We start from the raw sequence: 17,726 nt of genomic DNA, 5'->3' as shown, positions 1-17,726 counted from the left end.
AAAGGGCTGGAGGGATAGCTCAGTGGTTAAGGGCCTTGCCTGCAAAGCCAAAGGACCCTGGTCCAGTTCCCCAGTACCTACATAAAGGCAGATGCACAAGGTGGGGCATGTGTCTGGAGTCCATTTGCTGTTGCTGGAGGTCCTGGCACGCCCATTCTCTCTCGGCCCCTCTCTCTAAATTAATAAATTATATATATGTATTTTTTTTAAAGTCTGACCTCCCCCCACCCCGGCCTGCTTGCTTCCTCACCTGCGTTGTATGCACACCCACCCATAATCCTACCATCTGAAAATATCCACCATATTGTGAGTCATCCACGGACTCTCACTAGACACCCATGCCATGCTATTTGAGCCTTTCTAGGCACTAAAAACATGAACTAAATATACCTTTTTTGTTATACCTCATGCAGACCCAATTCATCCCCCCTCTCTTCACCCTTCCCTCCCACTTTTTCTACTTGCAAATAAATAAATAAGAAGAGCTTTTTAAAAAACGGGCCAGGCATGGTGGCACACGCCTTTAATCCCAGCACTCAGGAGACAAAGTAGAAGGAGCACTGTGAGTAAATCCCAGGTCATCCTGGGGTAGAACAAAACCCTACCTCAAAAACCAACCACATCAAAATTATTAATTTAAAAAAAATTTATTTGCAAGCAGAGAGAGATAGAGGACAAAGAGAAAGGGCATGCCAGGGTTTCCAGCCACTACAAGTGAACTCCAGATGCATGTGCCACTGTTTTTTTGGTTTTTGTTGTTTTTTTTTTTTTTTTGCTTTTCAAGGTAGGGTCTTGCTCGACTTGGAATTCATTCTGCAGTCTCAGGCTGGCCTCGAACTCATCGTGATCCTCCTACCTCTGCCTCCTGAGTGCTGGGATTAAAGGTGTGTGCCACCAAGCCCGCACATATGCCACTTTGTACATCTGGCTTTACATGGGTCCTGGGGAACTGAAGTCAGGTTGTTAGGCTCCAAAGTCAAGTGACTTAGCCATTGAACCATTTTGCCAGTGATACTTAAAAAAAAAAAAAAAAACTTTTATTTGGGCTGGAGAAATGGCTTAGTGGTTAAGGTGCTTGACTGCAAAGCCTAAGGACCCAGGTTCAATTCTTCAGGTCGCATGTAAGCCAGATGCACGTGGTGGCGCATGTGTCTGGAGTTCGTTTGCAGTGACTAGAGGCCCTGGCATGCCCATTCTTTCTCCCTCCCACCCCTCTCTCTGTCTCAAGAAAATTAAAAAAATATTTTTAAAAACCACTAAATCATCCCTCCAGCCCTTTTTATTTGCCAGGCATGGTGGCACACACATTTAATCCCAGCACTTGTGAGTCAGAGGTAGGAGGATCACCATGAGTTTGAGGCCACCCTGAAACTACATAGTGAATTCCACATCAGCCTGAGCTAGAGTAAGACCCTATCTCAAAAAACAAACAATAGATTATCAGGAGTAAAAAGGCCCAAAGTGAGGTCAGGGGAAGAGACTGAGTAAAGGAAAGGTGGAAGCAGGGCTAATAAAAATCTAAGAGGATATAAATAAATCGTATAGAATCCTCCATTTTTGGACAATGGAACATTCAGGAGCCATAGATTGTTGCTAGAAAATTTTCAGTGCCAGGGATGGGATACTTCCAGTGAGTTGTTGGCCAGGGAGGTCCCTGATGCCCCCAAAACATTATAGGCCATTGACGAGGCCCTTGGTTTCCCACCAGGAATAGATGGTAAGACCCTATTGCTGAAGACTCCACATACTTGGGCTGCAAGGCCACTGAGAAATCCTGCTGGAACTGAGCTGATACCTCCTCCATGTAGACCAGCTGACAGAAAGCTGGAAGAAGCCATTCTACATGCAATTCAGTGGGAGAAAGAGATATCACCAGTGAAGATACTCAACAGTGGACACTGCAAGCCTTATATTTAGCCAGCCAGGCCAAATGAGCCAATGGGTGTAATAGTGGCACGTCTATCATGGTGGAAAACAACTGCCCTCTAATTGGACTGGAGGCCTGCTCCATGAGAAGAAATACATGCCTGATACTGAAAACTTAAAATAAGTGGAGTCATGAGCCCTAGGGGTGTAACATCTGCTGATGTCTGGAAAAATGTGTATACTATGCTTATCAAACTGCCCAGTAAGCACTTCTCTTAATATTCATACCCTTATATTAATGCTACTCTCACTTTGGGTAGAGAATCTTCTCTTTTCAGATGGCAGTGACCTTGGGGTGACTCAGAAGGTATCATGGTGCTGGAATGAAGTGACTGGAGTACTGAGTAACCTGGATCACACCTTCCAAGGCTCAGGATCTATTGCAGAAGAGGTGGTGGAAAGAATATAAGAGCCAAAGGGAGGGCAGGACTCCATACAACATGCTCCCTCCAGACATAAAATGGCCTGGGTATCCATGACCTCACTGTGTCTGACACTACCTACACAAGACCATCATAACAGGATGAAAAGGTCATGACATCAAAATAAAAGAGAGACTGATTGAGATGGGGAAGGGACATGATGGAGAATGGAATTTCAAAGGGTTTCAAAAGTGGGGGGAGGGAGGGTACTACCATGGGATTAAAAAATATTTTATTATTTTATTTTTATTTATTTATTTGATAGAGGGAAAGAGGCAGAGTGAGAAAGAGAGAGAGAGAGAGAGAGAATAGGTGCATCAGGGCTTCCAGCCATTGCAAATGAACTCCAGACACGTGCGCCACCATGGGCTTCACAGGCAAGCGCCTTAACCACTAAGCCATCTCTCCAGTCCCATGGAATTTTTTTTTATAATCATGGAAGATGTTAATTAAAATTGAGAAAACAAACATACAAAAAATACTTGTTTATTTATTTTAGAGAGGGAGAGTAAGTGAGGAAGAGGCAGAGAGAAAGAGAACATGGGTAGTTTACATGTTAGTGAGCTTGTGACAAGGGTAATTTTTCATGTTTTAAAAATTATTTATTAATTTGTGTGCATGTACGTATGCATACTAGGGTCTCTTGTCATAGCAGAAAAACACCCATCTGGCTTTACATGGGTGGGTGGGAAATTAAACCCAAACCAACAGTGTTTGCAAGCAAGCATCTTTAACCACTGAGTCATCTCTCTAGGCCTCCTATGTTTTTTTGTTTTGTTTTTGTTTTTGTTTTTGAGGTAGGGTTTTGCTCTAGCACAGGTTTACCTGGAATTCACTATGGATTCTCAGGGTGGCCTCAAATTCATGGTGCTCCTCCTACCTCTACCCCGCACAGAGTTCTGGGATTAAAGGCATGTACCACCACGCCCAGCTTTAATTTATTTTTTTTTTTTTGGCAGCCCTCTTATGTTTCAAAAGCACAATTGAATATTCATGTTGGCAGCAATTTAACCTGACAATTTTAAATTTTATTCCAGTCTGTGCTCCCTGTCTGTGCTGTTCGTTCATTCCCTATCATTTTCTTTCTTTCTTTAGAAAAAAAAGTAAAAATCAAGCTTAATTGTTGCTTTTTGCCATTTTGGTAGCATATTAAACACAGGCTTCCATCTTCAGAATACCCTGGATTCAATAGAATAAAACCTTTTTTAAATGCCATTTTGGGGCTGGAGGGATGGCTTAGCGGTTAAGGGGCATGCCTGCTAAGCTAAAGGACCCAGGTTCCATTCCCCAAGACCCACATAAACCAGATGCACAAGGTGGTGCATGAATCTGGAGTTCAATTGGAGTGGCTGGAGGCCCTGGCATGCCCATTCTTTCTCTCTCTCTCTCTCTCTCTCTCTCTCTCTCTGCCTCTTTCCCTCTGTCTCACTCTCTCAAATAAATAAATTAAACTTTATAAATGAAGTTTTGTACAATAGAAACTTCTCAGCAATCAAAATGTAGACTGTAAAAAAAATACATGTGAAACATACTTTCCTGGGCTGGAGAGATGGCTTGGTGGTTAAGGCGCTTGCCTGTGAAGCCTATAGATCCAGGATCGATTCTCCAGGTCCCAAGTCAGCCAGATGCACAAGGTGGCACATGCATCTGGAGCTTGTTTGCAGTTTGCCTTGGTGCGCCCATTCTTTCTCTCTCTCTCTCTAATAAATAAAAATAAATATCAAAAACACATACCTTTCTAAAAACACAACTTAAAACAAAGCACTGAACTACACAAATGTAGAATGAAAATAGTGTTTCAACTCAACCAAAAGTAGTCATCATAAAAGGTGTAAAAGGCACCTAACTTACCCTGGTCCAAGGCTCAATTCCCCAGGACCAGGTTAGCTAGATGCACAAGGAGGCATAGTCTGGAGTTCATTTGCAGTGGCTGGAGGCCCTGGCGTGCCCATTTTCTCTCTCTATCTGCCTCTTTCTCTCTCTCTGTCTGTCATTCTCAAATATATAAATAAATAAAAATAAATTTTAAATGTTAAAAAATAAAGGGCTAGGGCTAGAAAGATGGCTTAGTGGTTGGGCACTTGCCTGTGAAGCCTAAAGACCTCAGTTCCAGGCTCTATTCTCCAGGACCCACATTAGCCAGATGCACAAAGGGACATAGGCGTCTGGAGTTCGTTTGCAGTGGCTGGAGGCCCTGCTGCGCCCATTCTTCCTCTCTCTCTATCTGCCTCTTTCTCTCTGTGTCTATCACTCTCAAATAAATAAATAAAAATGAACAAAAACCATTTTTTTAAAAGTCACCTAACTTCACTAGACACTGTTCACTTTTTAAACAGGAGACAATAAAAATATTGTCCACAAACAACATCCCAGCTCTATGGCAGGTTTCAGAAAATCTTCAACTCCATGCTTTAATAGCGACGAGGCGAGGAGGATCAAGACCCGGAACGTGATCTGCATCATCCACAACTGCAGTAGGGAGAAGGGGATCTCCTTCTGTAAACCTGATTCCTGTCTTGAGCAGCTCTCCATCCTCCACCACCGCCTCCTCCTCCTCTGTGTGATCTGCTATAGTAATCTCGATCATCATAGCCTCGATCGTGTCCTCTATCGTAACAGTGCCCCCGACGTGAGCTGCCGTAGGTAGGTGTCCCCAAGTAAATTCCAGGAGTTGGGGCATGTGGTCTCTTGTGGAGAAATCAACTCTAATTGCACGTCCACCATGTGCACGTTCTTTTTTTTAATCTTTTTTTTTAAATATTTTTTGTTCATTTTTTATTTATTTATTTGAGAGCAACAGACACACAGAGAAAGACAGATAGAGGGAGAGAGAGAGAATGGGCGAGCCAGGGCTTCCAGCCTCTGCAAACGAACTCCAGACGCGTGCACCCCCTTGTGCATCTGGCTAACGTGGGACCTGGGGATCCGAGCCTCGAACCGGGGTCCATAGGCTTCATAGGCGAGCGTTTAACCGCTAAGCCATCTCTCCAGCCCCATGTGCACGTTCTTTAGTTTCCTCGGCATCATCCACATTTTCAAAATATACGAAACCAAAATCTCCTGAGCGTCCAGGCTGCTGGTCATATACAATAGTCACATCGGCAATGGGGCCATTTTTAGGGAGCACTTCTCTTGGATCTCTTTCTGTGGTGTACAAACACTCCAAGACAGCAGTTGGGGTCAGGATTTTCCTGATTCCCAACATGGGACCTTTCAGTAGACATGGGAGAGTGACTGTGGCCTGGACGTCTGCAATAATCTCCACTATAAAATCTGCTGCGGGAAAGCCAAGCGCCACATGTTCTCCCTCATATGGGGATCCTAGCTACAGATGACTGGGCTTCTGTGTGAGAATGAAAATACTTAGTAGCAGAGGCCAGTAAGTTGAAAAGGAGACATAAAGGGTAGAGAAAGGAAGGGAGGAGGATACTTAATAGGTTGATATTGTATATATGTAATTACAATGATTGTAATGGGGAGGTAATATGATTGAGAATGGAATTTCAAACGGGAAAGTGTGGGGGTGGGGAGGGAGGGAATTACCATGGGATATATTTTATAATCATGGAAAATGTTAATAAAAATTTAAAAAAAAAAAAAATCTGCTGCGGACCGCCTATGGGAGCGAGATCGAGATTGTGCCTTCGAGAACTTCTGGATCTAGACCTGGATTCAGATTTGGACCAGGGCCACTGCAAATGAACTCCAGACGCGTGCACCCCCTTGTGCATCTGGCTAATGTGGGTCCTGGGGAATCGAGCCTCGAACTGCAGTCCTAGGCGTCACAGGCAAGCGCTTAACCGCTAAGCCCTCTCCAGGCCCTGGCCTTTGATCTGGATCTCCTGGAATCTTATTTGGAGCAAGACCTTTCAGGGATATGTCTTGCAGATTCCCAGATCCATGAGCACTACCACTTCTGGAAGCAGAACGGGATTCTTTCCAGATTACTTCTTATCTTAACTTCATTTTTATTTCTTTTCTTCATTCTTCCGTTTCAAAGTCTGACTTCTTTCATCTTCCCCACTTCACACAAGTTGCTTAATATTCTACAAATGGGAATTCTGGTCTGACAATCAGCATGCATTCTCTTTTTTTTAATTATTTTTTCAAAATTCAGCTTCACTTATTCCTGAGCTTCAAATACTCACTTGTAAGACTTGTCAAATGACGACTTGCGCATTTTCCTTCTTCAACATTAGCCCACTGGCTGCTGTCGCTCAAGCCTCGGGCCTGACGTGGCCGCTCTCAGGTTCCTCCTACAGAGGCTCCGCTGTGGCCTCGCTGTACGCACCGCCTCCGCACCGGCCTCTCCCTATCTTTTTCAGAGCAGAACTGACAAGTAACTACTTTTTTGTTTTTGTTTTGGTTTTTTGGAGTAGGGTCTCGCTCTAGCCCAGGCTGACCTGGAATTCACTTTGTAGTCTCAGGGCGGCCTGGAACTCACAGCGATCCTCCTACCTCTGCCTCCCAAGTGCTGGGATTAAAGGCGTGAGCCACCACGCCTGACATAGCTACTTTTTTTTTTTCCCCTAAGATTTTATTTATTACAGTCAGAGAGAGAGGGAGAAAGAAATGGGTGCACATGTGCCACTATGTGCATTTGGCTTACGTAAGACCGGGAGAATTGAACCTGGATCCTTAGGCTTAGCAGCCATGTGCCTTAACAGCTAAGCCATCTCTCCAGCCCTACTTTATTAATTTATATTTTTTAAACTTTTTTGTTCATTTTTATTTATTTATTTGAGAGGGAGAGAAAGAGGTAGATAGAGAGAGAATGGGTGTGCCAGGGCTTCCAGCCACTGCAAACGAACTCCAGATGCATGTGTCCCCTTGTGCATCTGGCTAACATGGGTCTTGGAGAATGGAGCCTTGAACCAGGGTCCTTAGGCTTCACAGGCAGGCGCTTAACTGCTAAGCCATCTTTCCAGCCCTAATTTATATTTTTGAGAGAGAAAGAGGTAGATATGACAGAGAGAGATTGGGTGCACCTTCAGTCACTGCAAACAAACTCCAGAAGCATATGTCACATTGTGCATCTGGCTTATATGGGTCCTGAGGAATTGAACCTGCATTCTTTAGCCATAATGTGTGTGTGTGTTTTATTTTTATTTAGTAACTACTTTTTTTTAAACAAGTCATTTTCCAATAAGTTATCTCCTATATGCTCCTATTTGTTTGCTTATTTTATTTTTATTTATTTATTACTTTTTTTGAGGTAGGGTCTCACTGTAGCCCAGGCTGACCCGTAATTCACCATGTAGTCTCAGGCTGGCCTTGAACTCACTGCAGTCCTCCTACCTCTGCCTCCTAAGTGCTGGGATTAAAAGCGTGCACCACCAGGCCCAGCTATGTTTTGTTTTTTGAGATACTGCAGCTCAAGTTTCTGTGCAACTCACTATAGCCCAGGGTGGCCTCATGCTTACAGTGATCCTCCTGCCACAGCCTCCTTTGTACTGAGATTATAGGGATGGACTACCATGCATGTTGTTTGCTTATTATTTACCCTTATTTATTGAGAATTTAAAAAATAATAGTGCCAGGCATGGTGGTTCACACTTTTAATCCCAGCACTTGGGAGGCAGAGGTAGAAGGATCGCTGTGAGTTCAAGGCTATCCTGAGATTACATAGTGAATTCCGGGTCAGCCTGAGCTACAATGAAACCCTACCTTGGGTGGTGGGGGGGGGGGAGAATCTGGGAGCCAGTCATAATGGCGCACACATTTAATTCCAGTACCTGGGAGGCAGAAGTAGAAACATCCCATGAGTTTGAGACTACTCTGAGGTTTCACAGTGAATTCCAGGCTCAGTGGTTAAAGGCACTTGCTTGCAATGTCTGACTGCCCTGGGATTTGATTTCCCCAGTAGTCACATAAGCCAGGAGCACAAGGTGGCATATGCACCTGGAATTCACTTTGCAGTGGCTAGAGGTCCTGGTGTGTAGCAGTTCTCTCTCTCTCCCCACCTCTGCAAATAAGTAATAAAAGAAAGAACAGAATCTGGATGAATAAGATAGATGGCTAATTGAGCATATCTAAGTGCATACACTAGAACAAGAAACAGCAGTTAAAATGAATGATCTAGGGGCTGCAGCTCAGTGGGAGAGCACTTACCTAGCATATGGGGAGGTCCTGGGTTTGATCCTCAGCAACACATACACACAGAAAGAGAGAGAGAGAGAGAATGATCTAGACATTTGTAAAGTAAACTGCATAGTGATAGTCATTATATATGACCATTCAAATTTTAAAAATATACCAGTAAAACATATGTGCACACACACACAACAATGTTTGGCAATATTTATGTGCAGCTATAATTTCAATAGACATATGATAATATGGGTGAGAAAGGTCTAAAACAACTTCAGAATAAAGGTTTTCCCTGGAGACACAGAGAAGTGAACTGAACGTAGTACAAGGACAAACTTCAATCAGAGCTGTAGCAACTTACTTCAGAAAGGGAAAAACTTGGCCAAGTATGGCCATTTGGCCTATAGCGTTTAAGGCCATGTAAGTGGTGAGTGCATGGATATTTGCAAAATTACTCTGAAATTTTTTCACATTATATGTGTCACAGATGTAATAAGCAAATGTAAATTTTGACTGCAAGAGGTCGGAGGAAGCTTGTGATGAAGAATGCCCTTGTGAAAAAATTACCTCCTAGCAACACTGACAGGAAGAAAATATGTATATACACTGATTATCATTCTTATTTTCTCCCCTTATCCCAAGGCATTTGTAAAACATGATAACCTAAACATGTTTAAAAAAAAAATAGAACCTCTCAGTATAAAACATATTCTCTGTTAGGTAGAGAAAGTGAGGCTAAGATTTCTGTTTTGACTGACCATGACATTACTGCTCTGTTTCCACTGCAAAGATAATAACAAATTCCAGGCATTTATAAGCCACCTGGAATTTGAACTCTAAGGGCAAATGCTTCTGTAATGCTGTGAAAGGCACACACAAAACTGGCAGTGTGACGGAGTATCAAAGTTCTCTTTCTTTCTGGTGCAAGGGATCAATGCCAGGCAATTGTACATGCTTAGCACATGCGCTGCCACTGAGCAACACCCTCAGCGTCCAAAGTTTCTTTTCTCACCCCTAAGCCATCCTTCTATAAACTTCCTTTCTGGTTGGTTCCATTCCTTCCAGAGTTGTAGGCAAATCAAGCACAGAAATCCACAGCTGACCTGTTACAAAGTACTACCACCCAATGGCTAAGCACAGAGGAGGACCCAGGGAGCCACGGGCTCTGAAATGAGAGATGCTCACTGTTCTTTCTATCCTGGGTCTTTATGGAGATATGAAAAAGACATTGTGTTCAGCCCACCAAATGCTCAAATTCTTCACCTTGCTAAAGTTAATGAAGCCTCAGCAAGCTCTAATCAAAAAGATGAATAAAAGCCAGGCGTGGTGGTGCACGCCTTTCTTTAATCCCAGCACTCAGGAGGCGGTGGTAGGAGGATGGCCGAGAGTTCGAGGCCACCCTGAGACTGCATAATGAATTCCAGGTCAGCCTGGGCCAGAGTGAGACCTTACCCCCCAAAACTAAAAATAAATTAGTGAACAAATAGAAATAAAAATGAAAAAGAAGTATAATCTATTTAAAATGAATTTGTATCACAGACCTATATCAAAGGCAGCATCCAACATAAAGTCATTCTTCCATAATATTAAATAGTAAATGAGAAGGGAAAGTAATTAACACCAAAGTGTACAGAGAAGGGAATTCCAACTGAGGAAGCCTGGGCTGTGGGGGAGGCATTCTAGTCATGTTACATGCTGTTCTTTCCTTGCCTCGGGGGAGAAAGGTCCCAGAAGATGAGAATGCAAAACTCAGTAAGCTACATTTATTTTTCCTTAAAGAATATGCTAAGGGAACTTCTAAAGGTCGCCTCCACAAATAAACAGACCCAAGCCTGGTGAACAGGCAGGGATCTTGACCCTGGCTGCACGCCGGAATCACATAGGGAGTTTTACAAAGTAGGGTACAGAGGCATTGCCCCAGACCAACTGACTCAGAACATCTGGGAGGAAAAGCCCACACATCTGTGACTGATGAACAATGAGGAGTTATGGCCCCAGGGGGCTGGGGAGATGGCTCAGGCATTAAAGTGCCTACCTTGCAAGCATGAGTTTAATCCCCAGAACTCACATTTAAAAACCAAAACAGGAGTTGGAGAGATGGTTTAGCAGTTAAGGTGCTTGCCTGTAAAGCCAAAGGACCCAGGTTTCCAGCACCCAAGTAAAGCCAGGTGCACAAGGTGGTGCATGTGCCTGGAGTTCGTTTGCAGTGGCTGGAGGACCCCATTCTTTCTTTCTCTCTCTAGTAAATAAACAAAAACATTTTTAAAAATGAAATAAAATAAGCCGGGCATGGTGATGCACGCCTTTAGTCCCAGCACTTGGGAAGCAGTGGTAGGAGGATCATCATGAGTTCAAGGCCACTCTGAGACTACATAGTGAATTCCAGGTCATCCTGGGCTAGAGTGAGACCCTTCCTGGGAAAAAGAAAAGAAATAAAATAAAATAAATATCTGTATTCCCAGCTCTGGGGAAGTGGAGACAAGTGGATCCCTACTTGCTAACTCTGTATCAGTGAGAGACCTTGTCTCAATAAAAAGTGGACAGCTGGGGCTGGAGAGATGGCTTAGAGCTTAAGCGCTTGCCTGTAAAGCCTAAGGACCCCTGTTAGAGGCTCAGTTCCCCAAGAGACCCAAGTTAGTCACATGCACAAGGGATCGCACATGTCTGGAGTTCATTTGCAGTGGCTGGAGGTCCTGGTGTGCCCATTCTCTCCCTCTCTCTTTCTCTCTCTCTCTCTCTCTCTGCCCCTTTCTTTCTCTGTCTGTCTCTGTCAAATAAATAAATAAAAATAAACCAAAAAATAAATTTAAAAAGTGGACAGCCAGTTGTGGTGGCCCATACCTTTAATCCTAGCTCTTGGGAAGCAGAGGTAGGAGATTCACTGTGAGTTCAAGGTCACCCTGAGACTACATAGTGAATTTCAGGACAGCCTGAGCCAGAGTGAGACCCTACCTCAAAAAACAAAAAAACAAAAGTGGACAGCAGCAAAGTGTGATGGCTCACACCTTTAAGCCAGCACTTGGGAGGCAGAGGTAGGAGGATGGTCAAGTTCAAGGCCATTCTGAGATTTCATAGTGAATTCCAGGTCAGCATGACCCTACTTTGGGAAAAAACAAAAAACAAAAAACCAGGCATGGTGGCACACAACTTTAATCCCAGCATTTATGAGGCAGAAGTAGGACAATTGCCATGAGTTTAAGGCCACCCTGAGAGTGCATAGTGAATTCCAGGACAGCTTGGGCTAGAGTGAAACCCTACCTGTAACAACAACAACAAAAAAAAGTCCTTGGGTAGCAGGGTGTGGTGGTGCACGCCTTTAATCCCAGAATTTGGGAGGCAGAGGTAGGAGGATCGCAGTGAGTTCAAGACCATCTTGAGACTACAAAGTGACAGAGTTAATTCCAGGTCAGCCTGGGCTAGAGTGAGTCCTTACCTCAAAAAAAAAAAAGTCATTTGGCATATAAACACACACACACACACACACAGAGAATTACTGATGTGAGAACAGACATGTGTTGATAAAGTGGATTTGAGGGCTGGGGTAGACTGCAGAAAAGCTCCACTTAATACACATTTGCCTATTTTGCAGCGTAAATACTCCCATTATATATAGTTCATGTCAAACTACAACTCCAGTGGTGGAGTTGTAAAAAGATGTGTATATGGGGATGGAGAGATGGATCAGTGGTTAAGGTACTTGTCTGCGAAGCCCAAGGATCCAGGTTCAATTCCCCAGTACCCATATAAAGCCAGATGCACAAAGTGGCACATGCATCTGGAGTTCATTTGCAGTGGCTAGAGGCCCTGGCATTCTCCTTCTCTTTCTCTCTCTCTGTTAAATAAATATATTTAAAAAAGAAGAAGAAGAAGAAGAGGAGGAGGAGGCGGAGGAAGGAGGAGGAAGAGGAGGAGGAGGAGGAGGAGGAGGAGGAGGAGAAGAAGAAGGAGAAGAAGAAGAAGAAGGAGAAGAAGGAGAAGAAGAAGAAGAAGGAGAAGAAGAAGAAAGAAAAGAAATGGGAGCTGGAGAAATGACTTAGTTGTTAAGGTGTTTGCCTGCAAAGCCAAAGGATTCCAGTTCAACTCTCTAGAACCCACATAAGCCAGATGCACAAAAGGATACATGCATCTGGAGTTCATTTGCAATGGTTGGAGGCCCTGGCATGCCCATTCTCTCTCTTTCTCTCAAATAAATATATAAAATATATAAAAATAAAAATAAATAAATAAAAGACATGTTGGCCACATGTGGTGGTGCATGACTTTAATCCCAGCACTGGGGAGACAGAAGTAGGAGGATTGCCATGAGTTTGAGGCCACTCTGAGACTACATAGTGAATTCCAGATCAGCCTGGGCTAGAGTGAGACCCTACCTTGAAGAAAAAAAAGAAAAAGAAAGAGAAATTAAAAAAAAAAAAAAAAAGATGTGTGTATGGCTCTCAGCAGTTCCTGAATGCTCACTACAGTACACCAGTTTGAAGGTTTTGATGATGAAGTTACAGTAAGGAGGTAGAAAGTAATATATTGTGTCCTTGGACTTTTCTGCCTCTGCGTAATTTCAGTCTCCTGGAGCAGGAGGAAGTCAGTCACCTGGACCAGCGGCTCCCAGTTCCAGCAGCAAGCAGAATTCAAAGATCATCCGCAATGTCTGTCAGCATGAGGAACAGTAGGAGGTCTGTGTCAAGATGAGGCCGGCCTGCGGGAAAGACAGCATTGAGGAACACTCCTACTAGGTAGCATGTGACACACACAGGATCCTGGGCCCTGTAACTCTGTGACATTGGAGCATTGGAGCTGGATAATCCTATCTCATTGGGGAGCTGATCAACCAGAAGGTTCCCTTGATAATTCTTGGCCTAATATTCCATCTGGAATGTTGGGAACGTAGGATCTTTTTTATTTTTTTTCCAAGGTAAGAAAGTAGGGTCTTGCTCTAGCCCAGCCTGACCTGGAATTCACTATGTAGTCTCAGGGTGGCCTCCAATCCACAGTGATCCTCCTACCTCTGCATCCCCAATGCTGGGATTAAAGGTATACGCTACTACACCCAGCCTGGTTTTGGTTTAAATAACTTCAGGGGGCTGGAGAGATGGCTTAGTGGTTAAGCACTTGCCTGTGAAGCCTAAGGACCCCGGTTCAAGGCTCGGTTCCCCAGGTCCCACGTTAGCCAGATGCACAAGGGGGCGCACGTGTCTGGAGTTCATTTGCAGAGGCTGGAAGCCCTGGCGTGCCCATTCTCTCTTTCTCCCTCTATCTGTCTTTCTCTCTATGTCTGTCATTCTCAAATAAATTAATTAAAAAAAAAATAACTTCAGGGCCACTTACTTGGAGACTTTTAAAAAAATATTTTGAGCCATGGCATGCCTTTAATCCCAGCACTCGGGAGGCAGAGGTAGGAGGATCACCACAAGTTCTAGGCCACCCTGAGGCTACATAGTGAATTCCAGGTCAGCCTGAGCTAGAGTGAGACCCTACCTCAAAAGACCTTTTATTTATTTATTTAAGAGAGAGAAAAGAGAGAATGGGCATGGCAGGGCCTTCCAGCCACTGCAAACCAACTCAAGAGCCACCTTATGCACTTGACTTAAGTGGATTCTGGGGAATCAAACCCAGGTCCTTTTGCTTTGAAGGCAAGTGCCTTAACTGCTAAGCCACTTCTCCAGCACCACCCCCCACTTTTTTTCATTAGTGACAGAAAGGGAGGGAGAGAGAGAGAAAATGGGCACGCCCAGGCCTCCAGCCACTGCACACAAACTCCAGATGTATACATCAGTATACACCACCATGTGCATCTGACTAACATAGGACCTGGAGAATTGAACTTGGGTCCTCAGTAAACTTCTTAACCGCTAGGCCATATGTCCAGCCCTTACTTGGAGACTTTTTTTTTTTTTTTTTTTCGAGGTAGGGTCTCATTCTGGCTCAGGCTGACCTGGAATTCACTATGTAGTCTCAGGGTGGCCTCGAACTCTCGGCGATCCTCCTACCTCTGCCTCCCGAGTGCTGGGATTAAAGGTGTGTGCCACTATGCCCGGCTCTTGGAGACTTTTAATATGATCATAATTTATAGCATTTAAGTTACTTTCACAAGTCAATTTACTATGCATTTAGTTCTTCTTTTCTTCAAAAGGTTTTCCACAAGTAACTCAGTTTATCAATTCATTTCTTCACGCTCCTTTTAGGTTTCCAAGTTCCCACCATGGGTGAGTTTCTTTTCCTGGAGCAGCAGCCCGGTCTCTCGAGTCTACAACATTCTCAAAGAGCCTTTCTCTGTGTTTATCAGTTAGAACATTTTTCCATATGTGCTTTAGCCCTTCTGTCTCTTGGGTAAGTTCATTTACTCTTGAACCCATTCTTTTTTTTTGGGTTTTTCGAGGTAGGGTCTCACTCTAGCTCAGGCTGACCCAGAATTCACTATGTAGTCTCAGGGTGGCCTCGAACTCACGGCGATCCTCCCACCTCTGCCTTCCAAGTGCTGGGATTAAAGGCGTGCACCACCACGCCCGGCTTTCCACCCATTCTTTAGCTTCTTGTGAACAGAGCCTTCTGTTGTCTTGAAAATCAGAATTTTCACCCACAACCCCTTTTCTGTGCTTCTGAGGTTGTTTTCATTCCTGTCAAGCATTTGGAAGGCTGTTGTGGTTGCAGCCTTATGTGCTTTCTTGCATCTACTGAAGACTGAATCTTTCTTATACTGTCAATCATCAACTGTATTTTTTTTTTTTTTTGAGGTAGGGTCTCGTTTTAGCCCAGCCTTTCATCAACTCATTTTGTTTTAAATGTTTATATTTCTCTTCTACTCAAATTCGTTATTTTACAAGCAAGAGCTTTAAATGGCTTCAATTCATTTTTAGATTATTGATTTTTAGTTCTCAAATGTTACTTCCATTGAAAATGATTAGAGGGTATTAAAGAGATGGCTTAGCAGTTAAGGTTCAATTCCCTAGGACCTAAGTAAGCCAGATGTACAGGTGGCTCATGCTTCTGGATTCGTTTGCAGTGGCTGGAGGCCCTGTTGCACCCTTTCTTTCTCTCTATCTGCCTCTTTCCTCTATCTCAAATAAATAAATAAATAATATTTTTTAAAAAGTGACTAAAAGCCACCAGTTGTGGTGGCACACCCCTTTAATCAAAGCACTCAGGAGGGCAGAAGTAGGAGGATCGCCATGAGTTTGAGGCCACCCTGATAGTACAGAATGAATTCCAGGTCAGCCTAGGATAGAGTGAGACCCTACCTCAAAAAAAAAAAAAAAAGAAATCAGTAGCAAGAAAGGCTATAGAGCATACACAAAATCATGGAAACTAAACAATACACTACTAAATGATGAGTGGGTCCATGAAGAAATCAAAAAGGAAATCAAAAAATTTATAGAGTCAAATGATAATGAGAACACAACATACCAAAATCTCTGGGACACAATGAAGGCAGTTCTAAGAGGTAAATTTATAGCCTTAAGTGCCTATATTAAGAAATTAGAAAGGTCGCAAGTAAACGACCTAATGCTTCGCCTTAAAGCCTTGGAAAAAGAAGAACAAGGCAAACCAAAAATTAGTAGACGGGAAGAAATAATAAAGATTAGGGCAGAAATTAATGAGATAGAAACAAAAAGAACAATCCAAAGAATTAATGAAACAAAGAGTTGGTTCTTTGAAAGGATAAACAAGATTGATAAACCCTTAGCAAATCTGACCAAAAGAAAGAGAGAAGAGACACAAATTAATAAAATCAGAGATGAACAAGGTAACATCACAACAGATTCCAGAGAAATTCAAAAAATCATAGGGACATACTATAAAAGCATATACTCCACAAAGTATGAAAATCTGAAAGAAATGGATGATTTCCTTGATCTATATGACCTACCTAAATTAAATCAAAATGAGATTAATCACTTAAATAGACCTATAACAAACATGGAGATCCGAACAGTTATCAATAATCTCCCAACTAAAAAAAGCCCAGGCCCGGATGGATTCACTGCTGAATTTTATCAGACTTTTAAGGAAGAGCTAACACCATTGCTTCTTAAGCTTTTCCAGGAAATAGAAAAAGAAGGAATTCTACCAAACTCCTTCTATGAGGCCAGCATCACCCTGATACCAAAACCAGGCAAAGATGGAACAAAAAAAGAAAATTACAGACCAATCTCCCTCATGAACATAGATGCAAAAATTCTCAACAAAATATTGGCAAACAGAATACAAGAGCATATCAAAAAGATCATTCACCCTGACCAAGTAGGCTTTATCCCAGAGATGCAGGGATGGTTCAACATACGCAAATCTATAAATGTAATACATTACATAAACGGGTTGAAGGACAAAAATCACATGATCATCTCATTAGATGCAGAGAAAGCATTTGACAAAATCCAACATCCCTTCATGATAAAAGTCCAACAGAGACTGGGAATAGAAGGAACATATCTCAATATAATAAAGGCTATTTATGACAAGCCTACAGCCAACATATTACTAAATGGGGAAAAACTGGAAGCTTTTCCACTAAAATCAGGAACAAGACAAGGGTGTCCACTGTCCCCACTTCTATTTAATATAGTTTTGGAAGTCTTGGCTATAGCAATAAGGCAAGAGACACACATAAAAGGGATTCAAATTGGAAAGGAAGAAATCAAGTTATCATTATTTGCAGATGACATGATTCTATACATAAAGGACCCTAAAGAGTCTACTAGCAAGCTGTTAGAGCTGATCAAAACCTACAGCAATGTAGCAGGATACAAAATAAATACACAGAAATCAGTAGCCTTCATATATGCTAACAACAAACACACAGAGGATGAAATCAGAGAATCACTCCCATTCACAATTGCATCAAAAAAAAAAAAAATACCTTGGAATAAACCTAACCAAGGAAGTAAAGAATCTATACAATGAGAACTTTAAAACACTCAAGCGAGAAATTGCAGAAGACACTAGAAAGTGGAGAAACATCCCTTGTTCCTGGATTGGAAGAATCAATATCGTGAAAATGGCAATCTTACCTAAAGCAATCTACACATTTAATGCAATCCCTATCAAAATTCCAAAGGCTTTCTTCATGGAAATAGAAAAAACAATCCAAAACTTCATTTGGAATCACAAAAAACCTTGAATATCTAAAATAATACTGAGCAACAAAAAAGAGGCTGGTGGTATCACCATACCTGATTTTACCCTATACTACAGAGCCATAGTAACAAAAACAGCATGGTACTGGCACAAAAACAGACATGTAGATCAGTGGAACAGAATAGAGGACCCAGATGTAAGCCCAAGTAGCTATAGCCA

General features: G+C 42.7%; 1 pseudogene; it reads right to left on the bottom strand.

Annotated features, from left to right (window-relative positions):
* Positions 1-4,668: 4,668 nt before the first annotated feature.
* Positions 4,669-17,726, bottom strand: part of LOC123462341 — a 69,908-nt pseudogene continuing 56,850 nt past the window's right edge.

The sequence above is a fragment of the Jaculus jaculus genome, chromosome 7 (assembly GCF_020740685.1).
Source record: "Jaculus jaculus isolate mJacJac1 chromosome 7, mJacJac1.mat.Y.cur, whole genome shotgun sequence".
Lineage (NCBI taxonomy): Eukaryota > Metazoa > Chordata > Mammalia > Rodentia > Dipodidae > Jaculus > Jaculus jaculus.
This window is presented reverse-complemented; position numbering and strand designations above follow the sequence as displayed.